Genomic DNA, 8,766 nt, shown 5'->3' on the forward strand with positions numbered 1-8,766 from the left:
GAATTAACTCTATTACTGTAGTTTACTTTTAACAGTCATGTAGGGATAAGGGGCTAATGGTGGGCTCACAGTAGACCAGGCAGGGCTGCAAAGTATGGCTGTCTCCCCTCCTACAGTTCAAGGCCCTAATCAGATTGTCCTGGTGAATTGTGGGGCTTAGATGACAGGGATGCTCGCACACAGAAAGCTGATGAAAAGGCAGCTCTTACAGATTTTCTTTGGATAATTGTGCTTTACTTACTTCAAGAATGCTCAAAAACAATACTGTCATTACTGCTCAAGAAAATTGACAGATATTGGCATATTAAATTTGTCCCATGTCAAATGGGTTAAATGACAGAATGATTCATTGATCTAATTCATGCTGCAGAACACTGGATTTGGATAAAGTCAGTTAGAATATATCCCATGAGATATATTCTAACTTTTTATATAATATAATATATTCAGCCTTTTTATATTTGTTTGTTTCTCATTGTTACCCTAATCTAAGCTTGTATTGTTACAGACACTGTTTATTGCAAACCTCCTGACTGTTCTGTTGCCTCCTTATCCATCCTGTATAACAACTCCAAACAAGTCCTTTAAAAGTATCTCCTTTAGAGGGAGACATTTAAAATGACAATCACATAGGAATGGTGGTAAACCTCTCCTTTAAAATTCTATAAAAAAATCATCAACGTTACCTGAAACATAGGCCACTTCAGAAATTTCAGCAACAATTGGAAGGTGACATTTAAGAATACATGAATAACCAGAAATAAAAGAAGCTTTGAAAAAGAGGTTTGAGGCTGGGCATGTTGTGTAATACCACAGCACTTTGGGAGGTTGAGGTTGGAGGATTGCTTGATCAGCCTGGACGACATAGTGACACTTCACCTTTACAAAATTACAAAAAATTTAGCAGGGCACAGTGGCTTGCAACTGGCATCTATAGTCCCAGCTACTCAGGAGGCCGAGATGGGAGGGTTGCTTGAGCCTGGAGTTTGAGGCTGCAGTGCCGTTGCACTCCAGCCAAGGTGACAGAGCAAGAACCTATAAAAAAAAAAAAAAAAAAAAAAAAAAAAAAAAAAAAAAAAAAAAAAAAAAAAAAAAAAAGAGAAAACTTAAAAAGAAAAAAAAAAGACAACATCTGAAATGCATGTTTATAAAAAAAAATCAAAATATTTCTGAGAATGGTTGGAATTTACATTCAGAGATATAATCAAAGATGTATGGTTATTAGACATCTTTATCCTGTTCATCCTGATATGGGAATAAAGAGAGGAAGGGAGGGAGAAAGAGAGAGACAGAGAGAGAAGGCAGAAAACTTAATTAAAAAAAGAAAACAGCATGAGCTCATCATTGGAAGTAATAAAAAATTATAATTAAAATAAGAATATTAGATCAGTAAAGTAGAAGATAAACTGAAGTCATAGAAGCTGAATACATAGCAAAAAATATATAGAACTGGAGGATAGAGAATGGATCCAAGGTGGGTGGTAGGAGATCCTGAAGAGAGGGTTTTTATCCTTTCCATTTAAATGATCAGTTAGGCACGGTGGAATAACATTTCAAGGAGAAAGAATGTGGCTAAAGAATGTGTTTCATTTACAAAGACAACCGAGTCAGTAGTTCATTATTCATTTAACTTCAAGCCCTCAGGAAACATGGAGGGTTTTGGATGGGATGTTACCCTCCAAGGGTGGAGGTGGGGGTGGGTAGCAACATGGAGGCTGGAAGGATGGGAAGGGTTCATCCAGGGAAAGGGGTAGAGTAGGAGAGTGCAGAGGGATGGTGAGAGGCAAGGCTGGATGGGCACCTGGTGGACAAACCATGTTAAAGACTCTTGACTCTGTCCTGAGGACACTGGAGAGCTATCAGTGTGTTTTCAACCAAAAGGATGAGAAACAATTTTACATTTAAGAAATCCTCTGGATCTACAGAGGAGAATAAATATGAATAAAGCTTGGTGGGAGAGGGATGAGTAAGGACCTTGTTGCCGTTGTTCAGACAAGAAACGACGGTAACTTGGACCAGGGTAGTGGCAATAGAGTTAGAAAGATGCAGATGTACTTGAGAGATGTTTAAGCTACAGGGAGAAGGCAAGGAATGGAAGATTGTGAAGTTGCAGTTGATACTGATGTTTCTGCTGGAACAACTGGACTAGGGAATTCAGAAGAAGGAACAGTTCTGGGGAAATTTGGGGCACATGCCAGGGAAATATACTGTAGGCAGATGGTAAAATCAATGAGTTTGGACTGGAGATATAGATTCGAGTGACTTCAGTATGAAGAGGATGATGATGTCATAGAAGTAGATGCAGTTGACTAGGGTAAGTATAGAGAGCAAACTGACACTAAAAGGCATTTTCAGAATAGCTGCCTTAGAACATTTACAATTCACAAACCCTTTTCCTTAAAGAATGCTGGTGGATGCAATAACCATGGGCTAATAGATGGTGAAAAGTAAATAAGCAATACATATTAAGGAAAGGGTTGCTACTGATAAATTTAACTAGTTGAAGCTACCATTGAGCTAAAAAAAAATTCTTTTAAGAAAACTGAAGCAAAATAGAGATATTTCAGGATTTTAGGTTAAATGAACGAAAAAGGGAATGAATGAAGAAAAAGGAGGGAATTTCAAAATGACAACAGTCTTTGTCTACCATAAAAATCAGTCCAAATATATTAACAATAAATACAGTCAAATATAGCATTAAGAATGATTAGCAAGTGTTTTCAGTAATAACTGTACCCATCCACAGAGATGTGACTTAACTTATAGGCCAAAAAGGGAAAATGAAATCTCCAAGCAGAGAAACCAATGTATAATGGATATACACAAACCAGAGGTGGGGACATGTTTTGTTGTGATAGTTCCATTTTACAAATAAGAAACTAGAGCTCAGTGAGACTGAGATTGAATTACATTCTTGATTTTAAATCCGATGACTTTTTTACTGTGTATTTCATGAAAACCATATAATATGATAACTGTATTAGTCTGTTTTTGAGCTGAAGATAAAGACATACCCCAGACTGGACAATTTACAAAAGAAAGAGATTTAATTGGACTCAGTTTCTTGTGTGGTTGGGGAGGCCTCACAATCATGGCAGAAGGCAAGGAGGAGAAAGTCACATCTTATGTGAACAGTGGCAGGCAATGAGAGAGCTTGTGCAGGCAAATTCCCATTTTTAAAGCCATCAGATCTCTTATTCACTATCATGAGAAGAGCATGGGAAAAACAACCCCATGATTCAATTATCTCCCACTGGGTCCCTCCCACAGCACGTGGGAATTATGGGAGCTACCAGATGAGATTTGGGTGGGGACACAGAGCCAACCATATCAATAACAAAAGACAAATCACGTAGTAGTAATTATTCCACTGCAATAATGACCATTCTAAAGCACTTAGAGTACTGTCGGGCACATAGGGGATCTTCAAACAAGTAGGTTTCAAATGACTGGATTAATTAACTAATTATTAAAACAATAAATGTAAATGCTCAGTCACTTGCATTAAGAGGCAAACTATCAAAATCAATTATGTAATTCAAGAGAAGAGACACCTTAAAAGGAGCATATATATACACAAATATAGTAAAACAAAAGCACAGGAAAATAGATATTTTAATGGAAGACAAAGAAAGCAAGATCCAGATGATTAACAGCAGTAACATGGACTTTCATGTAACAAAGTATGAGGTAAGACAAGAATAAGCCAAAGACAAAAGACAACTAACAAAGGCACAAAATACTTAAAAAAAAAAAAACAAACTTCTAAAATGACAAGTGGAAAGGATAGAGTACCACTACAATAGGAGGTTTAACTTCATACTGTTTCCCTACATATTAAATAAGTAGACAAAACGACATCGAGGAGGTTGAAAAGATAAACAATGGTGGAATTAATAAATATGTGCTAGATTTTTGTTTTATAACCATGGAACAGTCCTTGTTTGTGTATCCTCAGAATATTTAAAAACTGAACGCAAAATAATTCCACAAAGAAAAATCTCAATAAGCTTTAAATCACCAAACTACAATTTGTTAAAACTTCACTAAATATCTCAGAATTTACATATACATTAAATATACTACAACTGGTCTAAGAGCAGACAAGAAAATAATGATAATTTAAAAACCTATACAGATATAAACATGTATAAATTCTAATAACCAAATTTAGACTTTTAAAATAGATGCCCTAATTTTAAAAAAGACAAAGAGGCATAATAATCTAATTTTAAGATTGTAGACAAGAGAGAAAATAATAAACTGAAGCAAATAAGTAGAAGAAAATAATAAGGGTACAAGCAAGAACAAGTAAATTATGAATATAAACTGGAAGAGTTGATAAATTTGAGCACTAAATCTTTTAAAAGATTAATATATTAGAAAAACTCCAGAAAATGTAATTGGGAAGAAAAATTGAGAAACAAAAATTTAAATAAGAAAAATATCATAAAAAAATAAATGTAATATTAAAATAGTGATATTATGACTCAGTATGGTCAATTTTGAATCCCAATAAAATAAATGAAGTTCTGATCATTCAAAATGAAAATGAGCACAAGTCTTGCATAGATCAATACATAAAGAATTGAAAAACTATTAATAATATTACTGCTTTCCTATGACTACCAAAAGACAAAGAGAACCAACATATTAATATAAGGAATAGAAAATTACTAATACATAAAAAACTATTTTGAACCTAGAAAAATAGAGTAAATTACCTAACTTAGTCTCCATGAAAATATAGCTTAATCTAATCACGATATAGTTCTCATCCAAAACAAAATGAAGATAACAGAAAATAGGGGTGGAAAGACATGAATATATATGTAAAATTTTCAAATAAAATATAGTAAGAATAATTCAGTAATACTTTAAACAAATAATAGTTCAATAAATTTATTCCTGGAATGCAAGGAAAGTTCTAAGAACCGAGTATAATTGCTAAAAAAAGCTTGCTGAAATAATTCACAGTTGTAGGTGAAATTTTTAAAAATGTATAATTTCATCTTAAGTATAGCAAAAGAAAAATTTGACAAACTTTTTTTATTTCTAACTTAAAAATTTAATTGGAATAGGATATTTTTTAATTTGTTAAAGAGAACCAATTTAAAATACAAATAACAACACTGACAGACATTGTGCAGGAGTGAGTTTAAAATTATAAGCTCTGAAAAGTACCCAGGGTCAGGTAGTGAATAGTGTTGGTTAAATACTCTTAACAATCAGCTCTGCTGCGGGAATGCTATAGTTTGAATATTTGTCCCCTTAAAATGTCATGTTGAAATCTGATTCCCAGCATTACAGCTGGGGCTGGGTGGGAGGTGTTTGGGTCATGGGGGCAGATCACTTATGAATGGCTTGGTGCCATTCTCTTGCTGATAAATGAGTTTTCACTCTCTTGGTTCACACCAGAGTTAGTTGTTTAAAAGTAGCTGGCACTCCTCCACTGACTCTCTTTCTGGCTCCCTCTCTCCCCATGTGACACCACCTGCTCTCCCTTTGCCTTCCACCATGATTGTGAGATTCCTGAGGCCCTCACCAGAAGCAGATGCCAGCATCATGCCCCTTGTACGGCTTGGAGAACCGTGAGCTCAAAATAAACCCCCTTTCTTTATAAATTACCCAGCCTCAGGTATTCCTTTGCAGCAATGCAACAAGAACTAAGACAGGGAAGGACTGACATAAAGATTGATAAGATTTGAAAGTATATGTGTGTGAATAGAAGGCCATCCACTTGCCTCAGGTTAAAGAATTATATTTGGTCAGTGTCAAGATTCTATGGCCCAGACAGTTACCTAACAAAGAGTTATTTTCATCCTTGTCTCTCAAATTGAAAAAAACAATTTTAAGCTGGGCATGTTGCTGCTGGGTAAAACAAACAAACAAACAAACAAACAACAACAACAACAAAACATCCTCCGGGCTCCATGACAGCAGCTAGATTTGATCATGTATCAAAGTTACAGGCAACGGGCTATAAAGCTTCTGGGAAGTCTTATTAAAATGGGAGAGGTATACCTTTCTTTCTTCCTTCTTCCTTCATCCTGCTGCTTGGAATGAGAATATGATGGCTGCTACTCCAACATCCATTTTGGAGCATGCAGATGAAGGCTCCAGTAGGTTGAAGCAGGAAGCTGATCCATCAGAGAATCAGCTTAAACAAGCCTGGGCCTTGATGACTGTGAATCTGTGAGACTCACTTGTTTTAGCCATGGCTTCATGAGTTTCTATTAGATGCACCTGAATCTTAACCTAAGTGATAAAATTCCTAAGAAATAATTTTGAATTGGCTCTAATATAGAGATAAATAAGTGATGTAGCTCCCAAAGGCCATGAACACGATAATTTTAGCTAAGTTAATTTTTAAAAGATTAGTAATTTAACATTCACACTAACTATTAAAAACTAATCTTCTATATATGTTTCAAAAAAAAACTATTGGCACAATCAGATAACTAAGGTAATTTGCCATGGGAGACTTTTGGCTATAAATGAGTTAAAGGTGAGGAATGGCTAAAATGATGGCTGAGGTATAGGTTTTATAATAGTTAATCTACAGCCTTTCTTTCTAGAAGTAACTAAATATATATTATAAATATATATTTCTCTATATAATGTTTAGCTAAATAGATGTATATTTATTGCTACAAATATATAAATATGTTTTAATGTATAAATATAAATTTATATAATATATAAATATGTTATAATGTACAAATATAAATATAAATTATACATTATAAATATGAATTTTATATTAACACTAGAACATATACATTATAATTTCTATAATTTTCTAGCAAAATATATAGTCTTAGCTAAATACAAATGAAACATACAAAATAAATTATATTCTTTTTAATCAATGAAAAGTAATTAGAAGTTATGCAAGAGTCTTGTTGACAATAACATTCAGAAGTATTAATATAAAAACTTAAGAAATAGCACAATAAAAGATGTCGGTGACTTATATAAAGACATCTTTATTGGAAAATAGAAAAGGTTAGAATAAGTGGTCTAGAAAGGTTAGAATAAAGAAAGCAAATGCTACTAATTTTTCCTAAGATTACCTGTAGGGTAAAGTAATCTCACTTGAAATTTTGGAAGTTTATTTTGGATAAAACAAAAGTCATTTATGACTTTATTTGGAAAAGTAAATGGTGTGGCTCTCAGCAATGCTGTTGAAAAGCAAAAAGCCAGTCCTATTAAAAATAAACCATACTATAAAAAAACAGCAGTAAAAAGTACAAGGCTAGAATACTAACAAATAAAATAGGTCAGTAGAACAGGATAGAAGCTCATAAACAGAAAAATTTAATATGCAATAAAGTATTATAACCAATAAAGAAATGAAGAATTATTTCATAAATGTTGAGAGTGAGGAAAATTGCTTTGTTCTTATTTTCTATGTACCAAAATCAATCTCCATATGGAAAAAAATTTAAGCTGAAAAAGATCAAATCAATGAAAATCAGCCTAAAATAAAATAGAATATCAAGTAGATGGAAGGATGAGAACTTTCTAAAGATTGAAGCAACTAAAGGAATTGCAAAGTAATAAGTTGCAAACAAATTTTAAAATGCTCTTGCAGTAAAAATATAGAAAATAAAAATAAAGTTAGAAAATATATTTATATCAAAAATGACAAACTGTAGTACTTTTTGTAGTGCTATTTATATAGTGCTGTCTATTTATAGGGTATAAAGATCTTAATCGACTTTGTAAGAATAATATTAAGACTCCAATGAATAAATGGACCAAAGATTTGCCCTGATAATTTAAGTTTGAAGAGACACATTTGTTTTAAAAATGTTTAAATTAGTAACAAAAATGCAAAGAAAAGTACCGTTTATTTTATTTATTTATTCTTTTATTTTAGGTTTGGGGGTACATGTGAAGGTTTGTTACATAGGTAAACATGTGCCATGGGGTTTTGTTGTACAGAGTATTTCACCACCCAGGTATGAGGCCCAGTGCCCAGTAGTCATCTTTTCTGCTCCTCTCCCTCCTCCCAACCTCTACTCTCAAGTAGACCCTAGTGTCTGTTGTTTTCCTCTTTGTATTCATAAGTTCGTATCATTTAGCTCCCACTTGTAAGAGAGAACATGCAGTGTCTGGTTTTCTCTTCCTGTGTTAATTTGCTAAGGATAAGACTTCAGCTTCATCTATGTTCCTGCTAAAGACTTGATCTTGTTTGTTTTTATGGCTGCATAGTATTCCATGGTGCATATGTACCATATTTTCTTCATCCAATCTGTCATTGATGAGTGTTTAGGTTGATTCCATGCCTTTGCCCTTGCGAATAGTGCTATAATGAATATTTGCATGCATGTGTCAAGAGTAGCATTTATTTTTATTATGTAAAAATTAAGCCACCTAATAGTTGATGATCATGAGATTTTTAGTAAAATTGGCAAATAATAATTACTGGAAGTAGTAGAAGTTAGTATAACACTCTTGGAAAACAATTTGGTAATACAATTCAGGACCTATGAAATGTTCCTACTCTCTGACACAGTCCAGTCACTATTGGGAATTAATTAGAAAGAAATCATTATAAAGTATATATGATATGTAGAAGAACATGCTTACTGAAGCATCATTTGTAATAGCAAAAAAAATTTTTTTTAACTAGAGAAAGAACTAAGCAATAACCATTACAAAATATAATTGTAAATGTTATGCAACAAGAGAAGTTTTACATGATAACATTAACTAAAAACGAGCATATCACAAAATTGTATAATCGTTGTAGTATAA

At 33.2% G+C, this 8,766-nt stretch overlaps 1 long non-coding RNA gene across 2 annotated transcripts in view; it reads right to left on the bottom strand.

The window, feature by feature from the left end:
- LOC108289597 overlaps window positions 1–8,766 on the bottom strand; it is a 148,820-nt gene that overhangs the window by 34,352 nt on the left and 105,702 nt on the right. The window contains exon 5 of one of the 2 annotated variants that reach the window (XR_005196945.1): window positions 8,282–8,314. The exons of the other annotated variant lie outside the window; for it this stretch is intronic. This is a non-coding gene — a long non-coding RNA (uncharacterized LOC108289597). Of the gene's footprint in view, window positions 1–8,281; window positions 8,315–8,766 lie in introns of those variants that run through there. 2 annotated transcript variants of the gene reach the window in all.

Source organism: Cebus imitator, unplaced genomic scaffold (assembly GCF_001604975.1).
Source record: "Cebus imitator isolate Cc_AM_T3 unplaced genomic scaffold, Cebus_imitator-1.0 Scaffold406, whole genome shotgun sequence".
In the NCBI taxonomy this organism is placed as follows: domain Eukaryota; kingdom Metazoa; phylum Chordata; class Mammalia; order Primates; family Cebidae; genus Cebus; species Cebus imitator.